The 23,887-nt window shown below is 40.5% G+C and overlaps 1 pseudogene; it reads right to left on the minus strand.

Moving 5' to 3' along the window:
• Positions 1-800: 800 nt before the first annotated feature.
• Positions 801-1,604, minus strand: LOC149262334 (putative L-type lectin-domain containing receptor kinase S.7 pseudogene; annotated as a pseudogene).
• Positions 1,605-23,887: the final 22,283 nt, after the last annotated feature.

Here is a 23,887-nt window from a genome sequence, read left to right on the forward strand (position 1 = left end):
TAGAAGAAGTGAAAATTCTTTAGCATGATCACTTAAGTGTATGAATATCAAATATGGTGATTTTAGATTAAATGTTGAAAATTAATAGGAGGACCAAGTCCCTACGGATCACTAAATTGGTGTGAAATTCTTCATTTCAAAATAAATGTTCTTGTATTTTACTGATTTTACTAATTTGTGGTGATTATGAAATCATTCACTATAGGAAAAATGAAAAATCATATAAATATTTTTGTATTTTATTAATTTCAGGTGATTATGAACTCATTCACTATAGCAAAATGAAAAATCATATAAGGAAAAATGAAAAATCATATTGGATTGCATGATGAAAGAATATTAAATTAGAACATGAAAGTACTTACAATATATATCACTAAAGTTTGTTATGGAAAATTTTTTGTATTTTATTGGATTGCAAGATGAAAGAATATTAAATTAGAACATGAAAGTACTTACAATATATATCACTAAAGCTTGTTATGGAAAAAAATTTGTAGTTTATTAATTTCGGGTGATTATGAAGTCATTCACTATAGGAAAAATGAAAAATCATATTAAATTATATGATGAAAGAATATTAAATTAGAACATGAAGGAACTTACAATACATAACACTAAAGCTTGTTATGGAAATTTGGAAATAGAAGAAAGTCCTGGTTTAACAGAATTATATCTCATTTCCCAAATCTGGGCCAGATGATTTTCCCAGAAAAATTTCATACCTTCGGTGTATCTTTACTAGTAATACGTTCGTTGCAACAGTAGCATACATTCATTCACTGTGACGAGTTTCACCTCTATCTACCATAATGTAAAGTGGAATCTGAACTGTATGCCATTCGACTGCTGCTAGAAGACTTTGCGCGACCAACATTATTTGAATAGCAGGAAGTAGAGCGAGAATCAAGTGGGGCTATGGGAGGCAAAACGACATATATAGCCAATGGCCTCGAAGAAGGAAGCGGCATCAACTGCTCATTGGGGTTTAGGAGAACCTGCAGCGCTTGTCTGATTGAAGGACGCAACTGGGGATCCGGATGCGTGCAAGCAAGCCCCAAAATCAATGCTCGTTTAATCTGTTCTTCCTCAAAATCTCCCTCCAATCTGGAATCCACCGCATTCGTAACTCTTCCCTGCCCGTAAAGTCCCCATATCCAATCCATCAAATTCTCCTCTTCTGATACCGGATTTCGCTCCACCACCCGCCTGCCGCTTGCCACCTCCAACATGACGACCCCGAAACTATAAACATCCGACTCCGAAGTGGCCTTGCCTGTGTAACCGCACTCGGGTGCCCAGTAGCCAGGCGTCCCTGCTAGCTTGGTGGTCACAGCCGGAGATGTGTCGTCGTGTTCAATGAGCCGGGCGAGGCCGAAGTCACCCAGACGGGCATTGAAGTCCCCGTCGAGCATAACATTGCTGGGTTTAATGTCCCGGTGAACGATCCTTTGCTCCCATTCTTCGTGAAGGTACAGGATAGCCGAAGCGAGCCCGCATAAGATTCTATGTCTGAGAGCCCAATTCAGAGGAGGCAGATTCTGATTCCCACGTTGTTCACTTTGCTGCCTGAAGATGATCTTGTCGAGGCTTCCGTTGGGCATGTAGTCGTAGACGAGCAGCAGCTCGTCACGCTCGTGGCACCACCCCTGGAGCCGCACTAGGTTCCTGTGTCGAAGTCGGCCTATGGTGTCGATCTCCGAGAGGAATTCCCGTTTTCCCTATCCCGACCAGGCGGACACTCTTTTCACTGCCACCAGTGTCGTGGCCCCGTCTCGGCCTTCCAAGGTTCCCCTGTAAACGCTTCCAAAGCCTCCGGTTCCGAGCACTTCCGTCTGGCTGAAGTTCTTTGTCGCTTCCAACAAAACTTTGTAGGAGAACCGGCGAGGGGCATAGGGTGAAGCTGACGATCGGTGCTCTATCATCGATAATTGCCCGCTTAGCCCCCGATCTGAGCTCAGCTTGGCAGCTCTTCTTGCTTTCACAATTTTTCCGAGGAACCACGACAATAGCCCCAATAAGGATGCAATGGAACAGACGAGCAGGCTGACCTTCAGGACCGTCCTTGTCGATCTTCCCGCCGACCTCGATGCACTGACGGGCGCTCTATTCAGCGACCATTCGGGCAAGCTCGCCGAACTGAAATTCCAGTCCAATATACGTTGAATCTCGTAAGAATCACCTGTTGCCGCCGAGAATCCAAGGTAGGCTGATCGCGGAACGGTGCTTGATAACTCGATTGTTCGGTTCAAGATGCTCGTGTAAGGAATTGGTCCGTCTGCATAGGTGGCGTATATCTGCAGGTTTTTGTTCCAACCATCGTAACTGATTCGAACCCTTATCGGTCGCCCTGACTTCATATTGATGCTGTGTTGTTCCAGATTGGCGGTCGCGTCGGATTTGATGCTCTTGACGTCTATGCCGACATGGTTATCGTTCGTCCGGATCGAAGAGGTTTTGGATAGTATCAAATTCAATGGCCCGCAGGCACCTCCGCCCACGGCCGCGCCACCACGGGCGACCGGGGGGCGGGGGGTCGGAATCCCCCGGCCGCCCGTGGTGGCGTGGTCGTGGGCAGAGGTGCCTGCGGGCAGGCCCACCGCCCACGGCCGCGCCACCACGGGCGGCCGGGGGGCGGCGGCCCAAAAAAATTAATTTTTTTTAATAAAAAACAAATAATTCCGTTAAAAAAAAAAAAAAAAATTAATTTTTTTTTTAATAATTTTTTTATATATGAAATTAAAAAACCTATAATTTTTTTAATTAAAAAAAAAGTTTGTTTAATAAAAATTATAATTATAATGTTTATTTTAATTTATTTTTTTAATAATTTTTTTAAATATGAAAATTAAAAAAAATTATAATTTTTTAATTAAAAAAAAGTTTGTTTAATAAAAATTATAATTATAATGTTTATTTAAAAATTATAATGTTTAAAAAAAATTATAATTTTTTTAATTAAAAAAAAAAAGTTTGTTTAAAAAAAGTTTGTTTAAAAAAAAATTAATTTTTATTTTTATTTTTATTTTTTTTAAATAAAAATGTTAGTTTTAAAAAAAAAAAAAATTATTATTAACTTATAAAAAAAATCAAAAAATAAAAAATATGCATTTTTTTGGGTTTTTTTTTTTATAATTTTAATTTATTTATTTTTTTTTTGTTTTATATAATTTGAATTTAAAAAAAATCAAAAATAGGTATTTTTTTGATAAATTGTAAATGTTTTTGTTATTTTTTTATTTATTTTTTCATTTGAAAAGACATATTTTCCGCCATTTTAATATTTTTTGGGGTTTTTTTTTATAATTTGATTTTATTTTTGTTTTTTTAAATATTAATTTTACTAGTTTTTTCATTTTTTCGTTAATTTTCTTTTTTTTTTTTAAACTAGTTTGTTTTTAATTTTTTTATTTTTTTTCCCTAGTTTTGCTAATGTTTTTTCTTAATTTCTCTATTTTTACTTACTTATATATATATATATATATATATATATTTCCAAATTCTTTTAAGGTTTATGAGATAATTTTTTTTAACATTTTTTATTTTTTATTTTTCTTTTTTTTATATTTGTTTTTTACAGACAATTATTTCACTTGGATTGAAAATGTAATTAACAATGTATAAATATGTAGAATATCGAAAATGCAAAATATCGACATTCTTCTTTAAATATGCAAAACAATAAAAACCTCACTACAAAAAAAATTTTAAAAAAAATTAAAAACAAGATAATATGAAGAAGAAGACGACTTCCAAAATTATTAATTTTAAAAAATAATTATTTACATTCCATACAATAAAAAAATTTAAAGTCAAAAAATAGGTCTTTTAAAAAAAGGGTGCGATGCAGAATAACCACTTTTTTAAATCAGCATGAAAATCACTACCATTCACTACCATTCTAAAACTTAATGCACATGAAAAAAATTAAAGTTCCAAAAACCATGTTCTAAAAAAAACATGTGTATTCTACATCACCACTTTTGAAAATCGGGTCATTTTTTTGCTATCTCTACGAAACGAGTAACAGTATCAGTTCCCTTTTCAAAGTTTACATTGTTAGTACTACAGGTTAACAACACAGAGTTACAGATCAGACTACACAAAATGAAGAAAGAGAGGTACATGCAGGTTCACCATTGACCAAGCCACGTATACAAGCGGGTTCATTGTATACAAGTTGCGTATACGTAAACATGCACTTTCACAAAAGGAAAAACATGTATACCTTGGAAAACTAAGTATTTGGTCCGAAGTATTTGGTCCATGGTATTTTGATCCATGGTATTGGTCCAAGGTATCGGGTCTGAGGTATTGACCCTAGATATTTGGTCCAAGGTATTGGTCCTAAGAGGTTTTGGTCCATGGTATTGAGAAATGCCCAAAACTATAAAATGAGGAGAAGATCAGTAGGCCAAGTGTGCAAGTATCGAATATCTGATGAAGTGTGAGATCTAATATGAAGGTTATTGGCTTATGGTGTTGTGCTTGATCTGAACCAAGGATGAACCTTAGCGTTTGATGAAGGATAAGATCTAATGATGTATCAAGATCTCAAGGCTTGAAGTGAATTATCTTTATGTGGTTTTTTCATGTATCTGAATAACTGGCGCATGTTATAGTCTGAAAATATGATGATCTGGGTATGGCTGAAGTCTAGAATAGTTGTAATGTTTAAATCATCATTTACAGATCTGTACGCGGGTTCAATTTAGAAAAGGAGCATATACACGCTGGTTCTGCATATAAAAGCAGTGTATACATCATAATTTGATTTTCAAATCTGTATGTTGGTTCGCCTTGAGGAAGGCACGTATTCACGCAGGTTCGACACATGGAAGTAGCATATACCTTATAAAATATGTTTTAGTTGCTTCTGTTTGCGGTTGCAGTGTTTTGGGTTCTGGTTAATGTATTCTGGTGACAACATTCTGAATGATCAGATTGATGGGTTGTCAAAGTGGTTGATCGAGTTGGTTGAGGTTGGTTCAAAAGGAGATTGGTTGATGCAGATATATTTGATGATTGAATGATGTTGTTGATGGATCTAGTCTGAAAATTTATGAAACGTGGTCCCTGGAAGAAAGAGAAGATTGTAGCCTTCTGTAGGTCGACACTTATGTACTAGTAAACATATTAGCTAGTACAAGAGCTAGGGGGTTGTAGCTCCCTTCCAGTAGAAGTTGGAGAACGAGAGAAGGTTGTAGCCTTCTGCAAGTAGAAGCCTGCATACTGATATAAGACTGCGCCAGTACAAAAATTGTAAACAGAATTCTCTTATTATTAAAAGAAGACAGAGACGATTGCAGCAGGTGGTTTTCACCCACATTGGGTTTACACCTTATATGTTAGTGTTCATGTGTGTTGCTTATGTGTGATGCTTTATTCTATATTTACTGCATTGTTTAATTAATTCCTGATATACTGGTTAAAGTTCAATGCATGATAATTTGGGTAAATCAAAAGATATCTGCATATATGTTGGTTGCATTAAGTACAGTTGCGTATACACGCTAGTTTACTAAGCTAAAGTAGCATATACAAATCAATTTTGAAAATTAAATTATTGATCTGATAATACTGATTCACCCCCCCTCTCAGTATTATTTCCAACACCTGGGTTCGTGTCCCTTCTGGTCGCTTGGGCCTGTCTTCCATGGCCACATATTTTCACAGGATGAGCCATGGTCTCGTTGTCCCAACCTTGTTCATTGCAACAAGTCATTAACTGGTGATAGTTAAACGTAATATAACAGTAGTCTTGCACCCAGGTGGTAATATTATAGCTTTCCAACCCACCTTGTTCCTCCCCTTCCCCATCAATTACAGTGCTAGTCCCTTCGTGGTCGTAGGTCAATTCCCCAGAGGGGGCCGACCCACTACCATCCCCAGTGGTAGCCCTTCGCCGCAAACACCTCCTCTCAACCTCAAGCAAGTTAGCTTCCGCTCCCCAGTTACAGGTTGGTGAGCACTGCCTCTTTCCCTCATTCAGCCAATCAAGGCAAGCATACCCTTTCCCCTCTGCCCAGGATGCAAACAGAGCACCCAACCCATTCATCCCCGCATCCCTGAGCCCCATGACACTGCCATCTCCTATCTGCCTATCATAGCCAACTTCGTTCCTTACCAGACTTCCCACCCATAATTCTCGACCTTTACCCTCTTACTGAGGTTTCTACCTATCTCCCTGCAATTACACATGCATCTAAAGCAAGGGATATCACACAAACTGCAGGTGGGTTCACTAACTCTACCCCCTAGGGTTGTCTTTCTACCTAAACCAACAGGACCCCTTTGAGTTGCACCACTCGGCCCTTTATCCAGTATCCCCGTGATTCCCATGCGAGAAAGAAGGATTTCAAAGCTAAGGGAAATGGATATAATACCAAGCGGGTGCAAGAGATAGACATAAGACTAGGAAAATGCCACCAGCCTCCACCCCCAATTCTTCCAACGATGCTCAATTTCGCAGTTCGCACCCATAATACTTCCCCTCTCCCTCAAACAAAAACTAGAATAGGTCAACATTGCGATGGCCAAGAGATATCTTAATACATTATGGTTAATTCCCATAAATAGTTAATACACTTGGTGTTGTGGATGGTGTCACAGAACCCGTCCATTGCACCATCCTCCTCATCCACGAGCGATACGAACAATAATACCTGACTCCTCCCTTCACTGTTGTTAAGGCCAACACTCCCATAACTCTCATTGCCACCTTTCCTATCTTCCCTTAATGCCATCATGCAAAGGGCCACCACACCTATCGCCTCGAGTGTGTGGTGGGCGGTGGTACTCTACTCAGGGGTACAATCCATTAATCCTCTATTCGGCTTCCCAACCACGGCTCGCGCCTTGATCGGGGTAAGATTAAAGCAATTATTAATTGGCCTTTTCCAAGGACTATTTTTGAAGTGAGGATTTTTCATGGTCTTGTAATATTTTATAAAAAGTTTATTGAAAATTTTAGCAACATTTGTGCACCCATTGTAGATACCATTAAAGAAAGCAAACAACCATTCAAGTGGATTGTAGCAGCTGACAAGAATTTTAAATTGTTCAAACAAAAGATAACAAAACAACCTATCTTGGCCCTACTAGACTTAAATAATTTTTTTCAAGTTGAGAGAGATGCAAGTGGAAGTGTTATTGGAGAATTTTTATGTCGAGAAGGAGACCAATTGCTTATTTCAGTAAGAAATTAAATGAATAAAAACAAAAGTAATCTTCTTATGACAAGGATTTTTATGTTATAGTTCAAACATTAAAGAAATGGAGACATTATCTTGTGCCCAAGGAGTTATTTTTGTACACTAATAATCATGCTCTACAGTTTATCAACAACCAACCAAAACTAAATAAAAAACATGCTAAGTGGGTAGAATTTCTGAAAATTTTCCTTATGTGATTAAACATACAAGTGGTTCATAAAATAATGTAGTTGATGCATTACATAGAATTAATTTAATTCTACAAGAATTTCAAGTTAAAGTTTTAGGACTTGATGAGCTAAAAGAGATGTACAAGGATGGCGCATATTTCAGGGTTGCATATGTAGCTTATAAGAACCTAGTCAGCATGAAAAAAACTTAGCGATTAAGCTATACGATTCAAGAAGGTTTGTTGTTCAAGGACAATAAGATTTGCATACCCCAATTCTCCATGAGAGACAATGAGCTTTGCATTCCCATATTCTCCACGAGAGACAATCTGAAAATTGAAAAGCACAACAGAATACTTTTAAGACACTTTGGAACTGATAAAACCTATGCTTTACTAAAAAAATTTGGCTAGATATGCAAGTTGATATAAAGAAATTTTTTGAAAGTGCAGAGTGTGCCAATATGCCAAAGGGAGAAGTCGGAATGCAAGAATATACCAACCATGATCCGGATTTAAACAGGAACGCAATAGATTACAGAGATAACCATAAATACAGAGATGAAATAACCATAAACACAGAGATGCAGCGTAAATAATGCTTCATTTCATTAATGGAAAATACTGAAATCTGCTTACAACCAGAAATGGAAATAAACCAGCTAGGGCGATGGTAGCTTATCTCTGAGAAGAGATGTGGCGGCTACATGCCTCTTAACTGTTAAAAAAACACTGTTACAATGAGGCTCGAAGGCCTATTTATTGTTGAGAAACAATGGAAAACCCTTCACATCCCGAAACCTAACCCTAGAAGATGAAACGCCAAATTGTGGGCCCCGTTTGGGTAAATTGGTACATCAATTTCCCGGGGTCGTAACTTTGGCATACGATCTCCGTTTGACGCGTACGATAGCTCATTAGAAAGATCTATCCGAGTACTACCACTTTGGGAGGCAACATCAGTCCATGGACCCATGTTGCCCCAGATTCCAAAAAAAAACGTCGTTTAGGGCCTCAAAATGGCTCCGGAAGTTCAGGACCCGAAAAATTGCTAAAAATAGTAAACTGTGCTACAATTTAGGAAACTGAAAAAACTGAAAGAGACAGTTGTGGGGGTCCAAATGGGATAGGTGGGTGGCCACCAACATCCACCTGGATCATTCCTCCCCCCTTAGGAAGCAATGGTCCCCATTGCGTTGAGTTCCTCCCTAAGATGAGGAAGCTTCTGCTGAGTTGGTTCTCTGGTGAGCTGTTCTACAATCTCTGATGTGTCTAGAAATGGTGAGAAGCATGGTCGACGACGGTCCACATTGAACACTCGATGCAAGTGGAGGAATGGAGGAATGTTGTGCTTCAAAGCATTGTTTCCCGTAGTCGTGGTACTGGTGTAAGGACCATGTCGGAGTGGTCTGAGTTTCTGATGGGTTTTGGTAAGGCGTTCTCTCTGGAGATGCAACCAAACTTTGTTGCCCACTTGAAGCTTGTGTGGTACCCCTGTGGGTGAGGAGAAGTTGTTCCTGTGTTCTGTCATGACCGTATTCCTTTGCTGCTGTTGTTGTGTAGAGGAACCCTTTGCAGGGGTCATGGATGTAGCAACGATCTTCCCCTTACTTTGGGAGTGAACCAGACAGATGAATTTCCTAGTCTGTGATATGAGCTTGCTACCTTTCTTGGTAGTGATCAAGGATGTGGCAGTAGGTGGGGCTACCTCTGGTATCCTGTATAATGAATTATTCAAAGAAATAATAACAGCACGAGGCCTTGACTCATACACAGCATGTCGCCTCCACAAGTATGGTTGGCCTAATAATACATTACAAACATCCAGAGGTGTAACATCACACAATACCTCATCTGTGAAGGGCTTGATGCTGTAGGGAAGGCGGCACTGCTGGCGAACTTTGAGATCTCGTCCTTCATGAAGCCACCCGATACTGTATGGTTGTGGGTGTGGTGTAGTCAATAGGCCCAACCGCTTCACGACCTTTGCTGAAACGAGGTTCTTTTGGCTGCCACTGTCGACAATGAATTGTAGCGGCGAACCCTTCACCCACATCTGTGAGTGGAAAAGACGCTCCCCTTCCTCTGGATTTTCGGGCTCATCTTTCTGGATCTTGGCGGTGGCAACAGTGGCACTGGGATCCGCATCAATGATCTGCTTCCCTTTACCATTCCCCTTGTCGGGTTCTGGCTCAGGATCGGAACATGCATCTGATTCGGAAGCCTTCAACTCAGCCACCAGCGACTGCTTGGTCCGACACTCACTTGTGTTATGAGTGGGACTCTTGTGGAACTCACACCACTTTCTTGTGTCCTTCTTCGGCTTCGTGGTGTTGTTCTTTTCTTGCGGCTTCGACGGGTTGTCTTGGGTCACCCCGCCTTGGCTTTGTCCTTTGTGCTTCGGATTTGCAAATCCAAAGTCTCGCTTCTTCTGTTTGAAATAATGCTCGATTTTGACAGCGTATCGGTATGCTATGCCGAGTGAGGAGATGTTCAAGAACCCCATCTCTTCTTGGATGTATTTGTGTAGGCAGCCACGGTATTTGAGTACCAGATGCAGCTCATAATCTTTGATACCCAACTGTGTGCGAAGGGTATGAAAAATGTTTGTGAACTCCGACACATCTTGGTCTCGTCCCTGCCGTAGTGTGGTCCATTTGATGTATTTGTCCTCATAGCTTCCGACAGGGTAGTACTGCTCCTTGATGGCATCCCGGAAGTCATTCCAAGTGGGTGCGGCTGAAAATAGTGAGCCTGTACTTTCATCCTTCTGCTCGCAGTAGGTTTCCCACCAGTCCTTGATGTGGGGGGCTGCTTTGAGAAGAGCGAAAACAATCTTTTCCCGATTTGAAAATTCATGAACAGAGAAATACCCATCTAGCATATTTAACCATTTATCTACGACATCTGCGTCTATTTGACCCTCGAATATGGGGATTTCAAAATTAACTTGTACCTTGAAGGGTGTGGCATTTCCAGAGTCGCTGTTGGAAGTCGATGCGTCGCCTCTGGGTAGCCGCTGAAGAATCTACGCAAAGCTATCCATCATCACGTTCCTTTGCCGCTCGAGCGCTTCTTCGACCAAGATTTTGATAGGATCTCCTGCCCCCTTGTCTTTCTTCTCATCCGCCATGGGAGGCCGTTGGGATTTGCGAGGCTGGTCTTGCAAAGGTTCGACCAGTTCAAGCCCTAACTCCTTATATCCCGACCTCATTGGGGACATGCAAAGAAAAACAGAGAAAAAGCAGACCGCTCTGATACCACTGATCCGGATTTAAACAGGAACGCAATAGATTACAGAGATAACCATAAATACAGAGATGAAATAACCATAAACACAGAGATGCAACGTAAATAATGCTTCATTTCATTAATGGAAAATACTGAAATCTTCTTACAACCAGAAATGGAAATAAACCAGCTAGGGCGATGGTAGCTTATCTCTGAGAAGAGATGTGGCGGCTACATGCCTCTGAACTGTTAAAAAAACACTGTTACAATGAGGCTCGAATGCCTATTTATTGTTGAGAAACAATGGAAAACCCTTCACATCCCGAAACCTAACCCTAGAAGATGAAACGCCAAATTGTGGGCCCCGTTTGGGTAAATTGGTACATCAATTTCCCGGGGTCGTAACTTTGGCATACGATCTTCGTTTGACGCGTACGATAGCTCGTTAGAAAGATCTATCTGAGTACTACCATTTTGAGAGGCAACATCGATCCATGTACCCATGTTGCCCCAGATTCCCAAAAAAACGTCGTTTAGGGCCTCAAAATGGCTCCGGAAGTTCAGGACCCGAAAAATTGCTAAAAATAGTAAACTGTGCTACAATTTAGGAAACTGAAAAAGCTGAAAGAAACAGTTGTGGGGGTCCAAATGGGATAGGTGGGTGGCCACCAACATCCACCTGGATCAAACCATTTCCAATTCAAACTATACCCTGTGTGAGTACGACATTTTTTTTTGGGATTGCCTCAAACTCAAAGGGGAAACAATTTGATTTATGTTGTTTTGGACATGTTTTCAAAGACAGCCCATTTTATAGCTTGCACAAAGACTAGTGATGCAACCATTGTTGCTAATATATTCTTTAAAGAGTTTGTAAAGTTACATGGTTTGCCTAAAAGTATTTTTTTTTTCAGATAGAGATAAGGATTTTGTTGGCCATTTTGGAGAGCATTGTGAAAGAAACTAGGCACTAACTTAAATTTTAGTTCAACTTACCACCCCTAGAAAAATGGATAGACAAAGATTATAAAAAGAAATTTAGGAAAAAGCCTAAGAATTTTTGTGAGTGAGCATCCCAAATAGTGGGATCAAGTAGTTGCCCAAGTTGAGTTTGCTTACAACAATTCACCCAATGAAAAAACAAGAATGATTCCATTCTAGATAGTATATGAAATGCACCCTAGAGGAAATTATGAGCTAATAAATTTGGGAAAGAAAGAATTGAGTATTGATGGTGAAGACTTTACAACATGCATGTAGGAATTACAAGAGAGAGTCAAGAAACAATTACAAGAAACTAGAAGTACATACAAATAGAGAACATATACAAAAAGTGGATTTTGAAGTTGGTGATTTAGTGATGGATTATCTCAGGGAGAAAAGGTTTTCTAGAGAGACGTATAATAAATTAAATCTTAAGAAAATTGATCCACGGAATATTTTAAGGAATTTTTCTTCTAATGCTTAAGAACTAGAACTCCCACGTGATATTGAGATTTCACGAATTTTCAATGTAGCAGGTTTATATCCCTTTAAGGAGACATAACGTGCTACAACAAATGCACCTATAGGTGGTGAAGATAAGACCAACAAATGGAAGAAACAATTACCAAGAGTAGTTCAAAAATATATTTAAGAAGGGTTAGAGAAAAGAGTAACTAAGAGAACCAAAAGTAAATAATATTTCCAATATTTGGTCAAATAGAAGATTCAAATTGGATGAAAACAACATATATTTCCAATTTTGGCATAAGCGTTGAGAATCTCATGAAAAAATATTTTCTTCCCTAGGAATCTGATGCAGGAATATCTCCCAGTGAAATTAGTTTGACCTCCTTAAATAAACTCCATTTACTAAAGGAAAAATGTTTTCTTAAATTTTATTTATTTTGTAATATTTTCCTAACTGTAATCTAGAAGGAATCTACATTTTTAGGGAGTTGGGATGAGCGTATTTTGGTTGCTAAAAATAAGGATAAACTTAGGAAACATAGAGAGTTATGAGAAATAGATTGAATTTGTTAAAGCTGGGTTACGAGAGTGTATTTTTCATTTAATGGAAGCGTTTTAAACAGGGAATAAATTGTAGAGTTTGTGATGAGAGAAGAGAGGCGAGAGTAAGTTGAGAAGGGGAATTGTTTCCAAAACTGCATGTAATCTTTCTTTCCATAAATTATTAGATATCATGCTTCTTTTATGCCTTGTGAATTAATTGTGTAATTGATTTTATTGGTTTTTTTATTCTCTGCACAATAGGATTCGATTTTTGAAACTTGTTATTAAGTGAATTATAAAATTTTCAGGATCGTTGTAAAATTCTGTGGTTGTAGGTTCGAGTCAGATGTAGCAGAAATATTGACCTTCACAAAGGATTCAACTTCAGGAACCCTAAATCCCGAGATAGCTGGATCAGATTTTTTTTAATAAAATTTTCAGTGTAGGACCCACAAAGTATAGCCATCTGGGTTAAAGTTTTATATGGTGCAGATCCCATCAGCGAGGAATAAACACCATAGTGCGAGCTATAGGTCCTGAGTTAAAGTTCCAATTTCCAATTTAAAGTGATATTCAAGCTTTTTTTAATGTTATAACCCCTGTGACCTCTCAACCGCTGGATACCTAAATACAAGGCATCATTTGGAAAGTGAGACCTATATATTTTCAGATCCATATCTCGACCACACAAAAGTTTAACACCCTCGAATCTTTCGAACCCTCGGATCTATGAATTTTCAAGCAACACATAATTTTAGAACTCTTTACGATACAAAGGTATTTTCTATAGGTTAATACAATGCATCGTTGGGTGAGATCATAAATTGTTGCATCCATACCAAAACAGTGGGCAGCAGTGAGATCGCTTTGACATCAACATGAAATTTGGAAATCACTTATATGAATATTGATCACACTTTTTGGATACTTTGTTAGGTTTAGCTACTCATACTCAAAATTTGGACAATTTTTATGATACTATGTGGTCTATGGTTTGGTTTCCTTTGTGGTATGCTAAAGACAAAAGACAAATAGCATATAATTCATGTAAATTTCTTTGTTATCAATAAAATTTCCAAAATTACAAAAAGAAAAAGAAAGTAATGCATAAAAAATATTATTATAATAAAAATTTAGATTATTTTTTTTAAATAAGTGGATAATAATATTAATAAATTAAATTGAAATATATATATATATATTATAGCTATTTGTTTTAAGTATATTGTATCAAATTCATTCTTGAAAATAATAAATAATACAAAAAAAATTAGGTAGTGTTGTAGTGGCTACAACCACCCTCCAAAATTTTGCCTTAGCTTCATTTTGCAGCCTCCCTACCAACCTTTCATAGCACCTTGTCTTGCTTCGTCAAGTACACAAGTTTCACTGTTTTTCTTGCACAGAGTCAGCGTGTCGATCAGATCTTGATGCATTCCCCTCATAGGTTGATCACCCAGACTTGGTCCAGCTGTAGGCTGAGCAGATCCCCCAAGAAATTGCACAATTCTGGATGGAAACTAACCTTCCCTCCAGAAATTGTGCAATTTTGTCTCGCAACTTGCTGGGCTCCATAATTGCGCAATCCTTCCCAGCAGGCCTGCTCAGCCCAGGAATTGCGCAATCTTGGGCAGCAGTCAGTTGCTCTACCCAGAAATTGTACAAATCTCCTAGGCAAATAGCCCATCTCCCAACCAGAAATTCGCATTTTCTATGAGCAGTTGGGTTTACCAATTCCACCTGGGACCAAGGAAACTTGACTTGCATGCATGGCTCGATTTTTCTCGGAATAGCAAAAGACAACATGCAAAAAGCATCCCATGATTCAGGGATCTATTTTTAGTAGTCAGAGGTTACATGAAAAGTTCATTTTAGAAACTTTCCTCCAAGTGTCGTTTTTTCCTCGAATTGTGGCATGCATGTCATGAGCTCAAACTTATTTATTCGACACATCAGAGCTCATTCTTTCACATCGATCTTGGAGATCTGACATCCCACAACATATCCAAGACTCTTCGACACATCCGGGTCAGCTATTCACAGGTAAGTGGTATCAACATGTCTCTTTTAGCATTTCTGTCGCTTTTTGTGTTTTCGTTTGTGTGAGTGTTGTTTGCTTGATTTCTTTGAATGCTTGTTGTCGTTTACATGTATACTAGCTTGTGCTAACACCGTTTCAGTTTTCGTTTCTATCTCAATGTTTTCGCATGCATGAAATTGTTTTGCGTAGTTCTGGTAGTCAGTCACCCAACCTCCCAACAGAAATTGCACAATATTTGCCTATCATTCCCCAGGTATGTGTTAAGTCATTCCCTAAATTTGCTTTGGTTTTCGCTGACATAATTCTTGCCATGCATTTTGCTTTGTCTCCAGATACTTCAATTGTTCATCCACCTCTTAGTAGTACAAGATCAATGGCCTCCAAGAGAGCAGGATCAAAGGACACTGATGGAAGCACAACTGGAGCAATAGTTGAGCAAGTGTTCACATGCCTACCGATCTATGAAGATACCAAGATGTTTCTAGACAAGGACGTCAAGCTGAAATGGAAAGAGGTCAATGAAGCATTTGCAGTCACTTTTGCGGAAGACCTCGAAGACCGTCAGGTGTATGTGAACATTCACAAGTTTGGCTTTTATCAGATTGCATGCAGATACCCCACGTTCCCATGCGCGGGCATGATACACTGGATCCTATCACACACTGATCTCAAGACAATGACTCTGAGCAGTTTCAACAAGATGAAGCTTGCCACCTTCTGGGCACAAGATTATGATCAGATGTATCAGATGTCGAAGCCCATGACTATCATGAAGACTCCTTTCTGCTTACCCAGCAGTAGTGCCAACTCTAGAGACATTTTGAAGAACTGGGTAAAGGAGCCGACCAGATTCAGGATGACACCCAACCAAATCTGTAAGAGGAAGGTGTATCAATACTTGGTCATATTTGCATGTCAACTATGTGGCCAAGAAAGCATAGAAACCTTCCCATAGAGTTGGGTGATTGTGCTGCACCAACTGGCCAGAGAGGGTAAACCATATAACTGGTCCGACATGTTGGCTCATCAACTGAAGGAACAGGTAACGAAGGCTCAACAGTCACCCGGAGGTATGCAAGCAGAGATCTACATGTCCACCTACATCTTAGATGCAATCTGTGTCCAACCAGAGTTCTCGGGCTTGGAGTGGGCATGGTCGCCGCCGGAGACTGTTGTGAACACATATTGTAAGTTGTCCGAATGCAACTTCAGAGGAGTAATCACACGGCTATCTGATCATTTTGTTACCCCAGTCTATAAGATGATATTCAAACAAGATCCACCCTGCATGTCGAAGGAAGCAATGGAGGCACTGATAAACATTGTTGATTGGTATACCTCAATGTCCGACACCTTCATACGAATGTTCAGCGCGAAGAATCCTCTGCATGTTCTATCGAAGTTTGCCTTGGAAATACTCGTCATGCAAGAAATAACATATCACATCTCGGCAGGATTAAAAACTAGATTGCACCAGAAGAAGAAGGCACCTTGGCCCGCTCTTCCGTTGCGGATTGGGTTATATGAGATCCGGAGTATCAAGCAAGCGGATGTCAAAGTAAAACTGATGAAGAAGTATCCATTTGACCTCTGAAGCTATAATCTGTATGGCCCACATTGTATTGTGAAAGATCACTACACAAGAGTACAATTCAATTGGATCCATGGGGCATTTCATTGGGCCGAGGAGGACCCATGGAGATATTGCTACAATTTCTCCAGACCCAATGAACAGGTCGGCTTCATTGTGGAGTGGTTAGCAAAGCAACGTGAAGTGGCATCCCAGAGAGAACCAGCACCAGCAACAGTAGCAGCAGAGGCAAGCATAACAGTGCGCTACAAGGGCAAGAGGAAGATTGTCGATCACATGGAGGAGGAGCAAAGCTACAAGTTCCGAGCAAATTCATTGGTAGAGAAAGCAACTATGGCTATACAGGTGAAGAGGAAACAACGTGACAAGAGAATTGTGCAAAGGTAGAGGGATAAGAGAAGAATGGAGGAAGTAGAGGAGTTGCATGAGCTGAAGGAGAAACTCTGGAAGGAACAAGAGTTGCACAAACAGGAGAGGGAAGCACTTCAGCAATAGGTACAACAGGGGGCGCAACATGTGAAAACAAATGAAACAATGCCCATTTAGGTGATGGATTCGTCAGAACAACTGGCATTAGGAAAACAAGGTGAACCATTGCAAGAGCAGTACTTCACTCGTGAGATAGAGCAAGCACTTCAATAGTTGGATACGAATATGGAGCAATGGGAATCGAAATAGGACATCAACCTTATGCCTCATCACCAGGAGGTCAACTTACCTGCTTCACCGCATCCAGATGATGAGCAAGTTTCAAGCGACTAAGGAGGAACTGAGATCCTTGGAGATCAGCCGGAAGAAGAGATGCACAACATCTCATTCGACGAGTCTCAGCATAGAGATGTGCAGTCTCATAGAGTGTCGACTATGGATGATCATACGTCTCCTGTGCAAGTTGAGGAACAAGTGATCGTGTCTAACGTGTGAAAGCATCCAATAGCCTTGGCCAATGCAACTAGAGTGTATGCTGAAGCCACTAACTCAAGTGTTCGCTTTCTGATAGCTGAAAAAGAGCGAATGGCTAAAAAACTTCAAAAGGCCAAGCAAGGAGGAGAGTTGATGATAGCATCCGCCAGAGCTGAACTGAAGAAGGAAATACTATATGAAGTATTGTCCCTTTACATAGTTATGTGAGCGTTGTACTCCAATTTTGGCATCGTGCATAAGGCAGTCGTCCATCTCAACAGATGGCAGTGGCGATGTGCTAGAAGAGCATGTATCTTGACAAACTTGCATGTTGTTGTTGATTACATGCAAACATGGATGATGAGATACAAGGGAGCCCCGCTTCACTTTCCTAAGATGATGAAGGCCAGTGTGGTCAAGCTAAAGGCATGTATCTGGAGTCAGATCCAGAACTATGAAGAGCTCCCACAGCTCATCACTAGTATACAGGCTTCCCATGCACGTGTGTTCAAGAGTATGGATGTTGTGGTGTGCACACATGCGATCCCATCTATTGGGAATCTCACCCAGGTGAAGACAAAGGCACATGTCTGACTGGAGCTTGACTCGTACTTCGATTAGTTGATGTGCATTGCTACCAACACAGACTTACCCATCAACGCAAACATCAAGCACAATTATGTTGTTGGTGCAACCGCATTGAAGACAATGATGCGCATGCTTATAGATGAGTTGGAAAGAAGAGTCCAAGCAGTGTACCCAGATGCTATGGAGGCAAGAGTCAGGTTCCAGAAATATGTCACCTTGGAGCACGCGGACACCATTAAGGACTATTGATCTTGGCATCAGTATGTTAATGCTGATCAGCGCGAGGATGTTGAGGAGTTGGACTTTTATGGTTGTCTAAGTCATAGTGATGTCTAGCATGGCTTGCTCAAGCCATTTCTCTCACATGGGTACATGTGCTTTGTAATGTAATGTCTTTTCAAGTGTAAGTCAAGTTGTGATAGTTGGATGTAACAGTCATAGGGTAGATGAAGGGTCATGAGGGTAGTTGAACTGTCACAAAGGGGAATGTCGCCACCCCACCCTTTGCTATAAATAGTCCCTCATAACTCATTGTATTGGATTTTGGTTAGCCAAGCTTCCGATAAGACTATCTTGGAGAGAGCTTGGACAGTGTTGTAACGAGCCTTGGCTTCTCCACTGTGCAGAGCTATTACATCTCTTTGGAGGAGGAGGCAGTTGTGGCTGTAATGTTCCACTATCGGAACTAGTGGTTGGACATGGATGTATTGTATGACTGGAACTTACACTTCCTAATATAACAAGAGCCAACATGTTTCATGCATATGTTATATTATATTCTATGCTATTTGGTTTACCCTAAATGATATATGTATTGGTTTGCTTACGCATGCATGTATAACTATCTGTGTATGTATGCATGAATCTTTCTTAAATGTGTTGTTGGTTTAACCATCACTTTGGATCACTTGCTAACTTTCCTTCCATGTTGTGATGTATATTTTCTCATGTGTTCCCTTCTTAACTACTTGCTATCATAGGTTTCCAAGGGGCGAAATCTCAACCCCCGTGTGTTAGAACCTCTCATGCACCTTCCTTGTCTCGCTGCAGCTATCACACCCTTTCTACCAACAGAGTTATCTTACTTGACTCAGTGTGAAATTGCGGTTAAGGCATTACCATACGACCCATCATTGGGACTCATACACCAAATGGTCTTAGGTATAATTGCGACTTCTTACCGGGGATATCCCCTGACATGTTTGCGGGTCCAGCACCATCAAAATTTATGGCACTAGAAGGAGGGCCAGATGACAAGCTGTGTCCTCTCATCCTGTTTTGAACCTTTGCATATCTATCATGGATTCTTGCACTCTTTTCCCTCCAAGTTTTGTTTCAAATCATGAAGATGTCACCATCACGAAGGAGTTCTTTGGTCTCTTGTCCACTTATACGTATGATGGTGAAGGCGAAGTGACTTGGCCTGAATTCTTACATGACTTTCTTTCCATGCTTCATGAGGAATATGGGTGTTCTAACGAAGAGGCCACTTGTTTCTTGCATACACACTTCGTGAATCTCCACTTTGATGTTTGTGCAGCCTACTGGCTAACAGCGTTCACTCACTTGCACTTCTGTGATCTCATTGAAGACTCTTTCTATCATTTTGTTCCAACCATCTTGACCAAAAATAGTTACAACAACGAAAGGCTCCGCATGAATCGATCATGGATTTTTGGCAGCACTTCCATGACTTGCAGTTTCAAGCTCCGAAGAGCCAGATGAAATTTTTCTATCTTTGGGACCAGTTCGAGTATTGTGTTAAGAAATTTGCTCATCCCAATAAGAAGGTTGAAATCAAGCCTCACTTAACATTCTTCAATGATGGAGCTGTGCAATCTCAAACAAATGCGGTCACTATCACAATTGATTGTCCTCCATCCCCTCATCAAACAACTCCACCACTGCAGAGTGATGTTGAGGATCATGCTCACACACATGTTCAGTTGTCACATCCTCCCAACATCACTTCACTTAATTTTCGTGCAGATTTGGTTTTGAGTACATCGAGTTGTCATATTCCTTTTGTTGAATAACCTCCATCTTCACATTTGGTTGTTCCTCCGGACGATATTGTCTTGTGTTCTCCCATTCTGGACTCTACACTTGTCGTGAACGAGGAACAAGCCACTGACGGAGTTGGTGTTGCACAACCAACATGCACTATCATTCATGAAGAGTATGAGTGGGATCTTGAGCATCAACACTCAGCAAAGAATGACTCCCTTTTGTTTGAGCCTCCCCCGTTCCTTCTTGACATCTTTGATGAACCTTCCATCCATGATTTCGCATGTGTATCTTCGTCCACGGATGCACCCATTGTTGATCACTCGAAGGACACACCGGATGTCAATCCATCATTCGACAATAAAGAGGATAAGTCTTTCATTGATAATCCACTTGACATTTCATCTGCCTTTTCTGGAAACACAGAGGATGAATTTTTTTCTCTTCTCGTCTACCCCTCTGTTTGATTCATAAGATCATGAGGATGTCGATGAAATCATTGATTCTTCTGGTCTTGGTTGTCGTGATCCATTTACTCCCACATTCGATCACGATTGTGTTTCTATCGCAGTTGATTTTTCGAAGCCACCGGTCTATGATGATCTATCTGACGATGAAGTTGAAACACCCAAGATTGTCGAGGCACTTTAGCCCAAGCTGATGGTTATGTCAGGCCCTCACTCTCTTGGGGTTAGTCTCGCTTCCGATGAGGAAACTATTCAATCACCCAAGGCTCCTCATCACTCATCTATATGTATTGAAGATCAATCTCACACACAGAGCCTACTTCCTCCACTCGAACTGCACAATCCTATCACTCATGCATTGGTGGAATCTTATGTTGCAAGCACACATGCACGACGCAAGTTTTCTTTGTTTCTTTCATTTTATTGCATGTCACAGTCAAGAGTGTGCTTATGCTTCAAAGTTGCACGCAATTTTACACAACACCAAGATATGTCCACGGACTTCTCTTCATACACTTTCACTCACTTATGCTTCGTGGGCACTTTGAAACACGAAGTGTGGTTGTCTTAATCGTTATATCTTTCTTGCTTGCTGGTTCACACAATTGGGTTGCTCGCAGACCAAGCCTTCACCAACAAGGGTCAACCAATGTGTCGATGGTTGCCTTAGAAATATCACTTCACGTGATCAAGCCCATGTGCTGTTAGTTTAGGAGTAGGAGTAGTGTTTGCTTTCAGTTGGTTTTCCTACATGCTTGTTTGCTTGCTTTGTTTGTTTGTTTGTTTACTTTCTTGTTTGCTTATTAGATTTTCTTTCACTTTTGCTTCTAATCTTGCTTTTCTTTTTTGTTTGTTTGTTTTCTTGTTTTGTTCGTAGGTTAGTTTCGCATGAAACCATGTATGACTCTTGAAACAAGCTAGGTAAAATACAAGAGGCCTTGTGCAACTATCACTACTTGGTTATCTATCATCTTGCCTATGTATGAAGAACTTGTTACTTTTAGTCCATGATATGTCAAAGGAAAATACGTGTTGTTCGAAGTGAACCTTGGTGAAAGCACAACGCTTGCGCACTAACTAAAGTCACCTACTCTAGTCGGTTGTTTTTGGGTTAACCCTTGTTAGCTCAGTCAAGTAGAGTAAGGTGAGGTGGAAAACCTTAACGTTCACGTCAGAGATATAATAAACTATTTCTCTCCTGGAACAATCTCTTCTGCTCTCAATAAGTTGGGATCCCTCTTTCGCCTATGAAATGAACACGTGCTATGCACAACTGAAAATATGAAAAATGAAAAAATGAAAGGTGAAAAAATTCAAAATGAAAAATAAATAAGGTGAAAGAAGAGAAAGGATTCTTGCGTAGAGAGGTGATGCAAGTAACTCTGCTCGGGTACTGACTAGGCTCGCTAGTAGCGGAGCCATGCTTGTGTTCCTACGTGACTCCGTCGGGTACTGTCAAGGCATGCTGGAAACGGAGCAACACCAGAGATGAAACTAAGACTCTGACGACTATACTTCTTGTGCACCAATATACCCCTCAGCCCCAATCAAAAAAATTGTGTTTCCTTGGCTTGGAATGTGTTTCAACCGACCAAGAGCTTGGAATATGCTACATCTTACAATCAAGCTAGTGTGAAACCAAGACGAACTGAGAACTGAACAATACTTCTATAGGTGTTAGACTTGGTTTTCACAAACAAGGTCCATTCAGAGAGCTAGAGTTCTACCAGTGTGTCGCTAAGTGTTGTAGCGGCTACAACCACCCTCCAAAATTTTGCCTTGGCTTCATTTTGGAGCTTCCCTACCAACCTTTCACAACACCTTGTCTTGCTTCGTCAAGTACACAAGCTTCACAGTTTTTCTTACACAAAGTCAGTTTGTCGACCAAAGCTTGATGCATTCCCCTCATAGGTTGATCACCGGAATTGGTCTAGCTACAGGCTGAGCATCTCCCCAAGGAATTATGCAATTCTAGAGGGCAACCATCCTTCTCTCCAGAAATTTTGCAATTATTTCTGAAAACTTGCTAGGCTCCATAATTACACAATCCTGCCAGTCAGGCTTCATCCAGAAAACTGCGCAATCCTTCCCAGCATGCCTACTCAACCCAGGAATTGTGCAATCCTAGGCAGCAGTCAACTACTCTACCCAGAAATTGCGCAAATCTCTTGGGCATCCAACCAGCTCCCAGCCATAAATGCACATTTTCTCCCAGCAATTGAGCAGCCTCATGCATGAGTAGTTGGGTTGACCAATTCCACCCGTCATCAAGGAAACTTGACTTGCATGCATGGCTTTATTTTTCCTAGAATATGAAAAGGCAACATGCAAAAATCATCCCATGATTCAAGGAGCTATTTTTAGTAGCCAAAGGTTACATGCAAAGTTCATTTTAGAAACTTTTCTCCAAGTGTCGCTTTTTCCTCAGTCAACAGCCAACTTGGATTGCACATTGTGCAAATCCAATAGCCAGTCTTGCCTCCCAGACACCCCATACTGCCTTTTGCGTAGTTCTGGTAGCGAGTCGCCCAACCTCCCAGTAGAAATTGTACAATCTTTGCCTATCATTCCCCAGGTATGTGTTAATTCATTCCCCGAATTTGCTTTGGTTTTCACTGACAAATTTCTTGCCATGCATGTTGCTTTGTCTCTAGATCTTTCAGGTGTTCATTCGCCTCTTAGCAATACAAGATCAATGGCCTTCAAGAGAGTAGGATCAAAGGACACTAACGGAAGCGCAACTGGAGCAGCAGTTGAGAAAGTATCCGCATGTCTACCGATCTATGAAGATACCAAGTTGTTTCTAGACAAGGCCATCAAGATGAAATGGCAAGAGGTCAATGAAGCATTTGTAGGCACTTTTGTGGAAGACCTCAAAGACCATCAGGTGTATGTGAACATTCACAAGTCTGGCTGGTACCGGGTTACATGCAGATACCCCGCGTTCCCATGCGCAGACATGATACTCTGGATTGTATCACACACTGACCCCGAGACAATGACTTTGAGCAGTGTCAGTGGGACAAAGCTTGTCACCTTCTGTGCATAGGATTATGATGAGATGTATCAGATTTTGAAGCCCGTGACTATCATGGAGACTCCTTTATGCTTACCCAACAATAGTGCCAAATCCAAAGACATTCTGAAGAACTGGGTAAAGGAGTTGGCGAGATTTAGGATGACACCCAACCACATCTATAAGACAAAGATACTGCAAAAGGCGTATCAATACTTGGTCATATTTTCATGTCGACTATGTGGCCAAGAAAGCACAAAAACCTTCCCACAGAGTTGGGTGGTCACACTAGACCAACTGGCCAGAGAGGGTAAACCATGTAACTGGTCTGGCATGTTGGCTCATCAGTTGAAAGAACAGGTAACAAAGGCTCAACAGTCACCCGAAGTTGTGCAAGCAGCGATCTACATGTTCACCTACATCTTAGATGCAATCTCTGCCCGACAGGAGTTCCCAGGCTTGGAGTGGGCATGGTCACTGACGAAGGCTGTTGTGAACACATATTGTAGGTTGTTGTCCAAAAGTAGCTTCAGAGGAATAATCACACGATTGTCCGATCATTTTGTTACCCCAATATACAAGATGATATTCGAATAGTATCCACCCTACATGTCGAAGGAAGCAATGGAGGCACTGATACACATTTCTGATTGGTGTGTCTCACT

Source organism: Pinus tabuliformis, chromosome 6 (assembly GCF_031772625.1).
Source record: "Pinus tabuliformis cultivar Carrire ecotype Pingquan chromosome 6, CPIR1, whole genome shotgun sequence".
NCBI lineage: Eukaryota > Viridiplantae > Streptophyta > Pinopsida > Pinales > Pinaceae > Pinus > Pinus tabuliformis.